This window comes from Gavialis gangeticus, unplaced genomic scaffold (genome assembly GCF_001723915.1).
Source record: "Gavialis gangeticus isolate Ggan-Ray unplaced genomic scaffold, GavGan_comp1, whole genome shotgun sequence".
Lineage (NCBI taxonomy): Eukaryota > Metazoa > Chordata > Crocodylia > Gavialidae > Gavialis > Gavialis gangeticus.
This window is the reverse complement of record NW_017729029.1, coordinates 45,445,842-45,447,919: the sequence shown is the minus strand read 5'-3', so window position 1 is coordinate 45,447,919 and position 2,078 is coordinate 45,445,842. Positions and strand designations below refer to the sequence as shown.

Sequence of the window (2,078 nt, the reverse complement as noted above, 5' to 3'; positions counted from 1 at the left end):
GACAGAGTCCTGGCTCACCTGGGAGACACAGGGTGGGGGGTGGCTCCCACAGCTGTGCACACCCTGGGAAGGTATGGGATCATGTGCCCCTGGATCTGCATGGGGGGGGGGCTGCAGCTGCAGGCTGGGAAGTTATGGGGGGCTACAGCCACCCCAAATTTCACTGTAGCCCCCTCCCAGCACCACAGCTGGTCACCCTAAGCACAGCCCCCATGCACTGGGAGCGCAGCCCAGAGAGCAGCCCCTACAAGCCAGGAAGAGCCTGGTGCATCCCCCAGCCTGCAGCTAAAACACACCCTGCCTCCCCACCCCCATGCAGAACCAGGGGCATACGCCCTCCCCACTCCCCATGCCCTCCCAGGGTGCGCACCATGGCAGGAGTCTCCTTCCTCCCTGCGCCCCCTGGAAAAGCTGCAGCTCCATCCCGCACCCTGCCCCATCCTGGCTGTACAGCCCCTGCCCCTGCCTCAGCCCCACTCCCTCCCTCCCTCACTGTCAGGGTGTTGATCTGCTTCCCCCCACATCCCTTCCCTCCCCTGTCCCCATCCACCACAACAGGCTTACCAGCTGCACACAGGTCTCCAAGCTGCCAGGCTGTGCTCCTAGCTGCCTGCGTGCTGCTCTGTGACTGCATGCATGCACAGGCATTTATTGGCCACATTATTGGCTGCATCAGGCTGATTTCCGATACAATCAGTTTTCTTTATATTGGTGCCAATCCAATATCAGACCAATGTATCGGTGCACGTCTAATGTTAAGGGCTTGTAAAGACTGAAGAAACTGCACAGAATCTTAGTGTAGATGCTACAGGGTTTGAGGACTAGGATGACCTAACACCTTCCCAAAGACTCTGGAGGACTCGGGAAGAGGAAAGAAGGGCAGCTGCCTTCTCTGAAGTAAATTCCTTGTGGGGGTGGTGCAGGTACCTACCCTGGAGATCTTCAAAAGGAGACTGGACGCTCACCTTGCTGGGTTATTTGACCCCAGCAGTCTGCCCCGCCCAGAGCAGGGAGTTGGCCCTAATGATCTCACAAGGTCCCTTCCAGCCCTAAACTTCTGTGAATCTTTAGACTTGAGAGGGGAAGGACAGAAAAAGATGCACCCTCCATCTGGATGGTGGGGGGTGGAGGGAGAAAGGGGAGCTGCATAGCCTCAGTATTTCTCAGTGCTTTAAGACAAGACAACCCTTTCTCCACTCTCCCATTCATGTCCACGTACTGTAGAGTTTGTGAATAGTCCCCACAATCCTGCTGTGAGACAGGGAAGGATTATCACCTCTGTAGAGATGAAAAACTAAGGAGGCACAGAGGAGAGGGAAGCAAATTGTCCAAGGTCATGAAAGGAATCTGTGACAAACCTGGTGGTGAACCCAGATCACCAGGGCCCCAATCCAGTGCCTCAGCCACTGAGCTCTCCTCCCAGCCACAAACAACGCGTACCTCCTGAGGCTGGGGGGCACGGCGACTGCCCGCAGGTAGCAGAGGTGGTGTTGGTGGTGGTGTCAACGGCAGGGGCATAGCAGTGCCGAGTGCGGACCGCCTGCAGGTGGCTGCAGTGGCATCGGTGGCGAGGGCAGGCCGAGCAGGGACTGTCCGCAGGTGGTCGTGACAGTGTCAGTGGTAAGGGAGGGGGGGTTGGTGAGTGGTGACCACCTGCAGACGCCAGCAGCAGTGTTGGCAGCGGCCAATCTCAGGAGGGGCATGTGCCCCCCGTACCCTTCCTACGCATCATCTGTGCTCCCAGCCCACTTTTAATTCTGGCCTCTAGGCTGTGAGTGTGGAGGGTGAGAAGGGAAGAGGGACAGGGGTGCCTTTCTGTGGACACAGGGAGGGAAATATAGTGAGGGAAATACGGCTCTTTTCTGGACACGTAGGCTGGGAAGGAGTGAGGAGAGAGCCCGCATCCCTCTAGACTCTGGTGGCAGGGACAGAAAAGGAGCCAAGTGGCAAGGCTGTCTCCGAAATCCACGGGGTAAGAGGTGGGCAGGGCTGTGCAGGGGGGAGCAGGGAAGGACGTCTCTCTCTCAGGACCTGATGGAGGGGGAGGGAGGGCACCGGCAGCACAGTAGCAGACATGG

General features: G+C 58.1%; 1 protein-coding gene across 1 annotated transcript in view; it reads right to left on the bottom strand.

Annotated features, from left to right (window-relative positions):
• AMOT (angiomotin) overlaps nucleotides 1–2,078 on the bottom strand; it is a 96,571-nt gene that overhangs the window by 93,901 nt on the left and 592 nt on the right. The window lies entirely within an intron of this gene.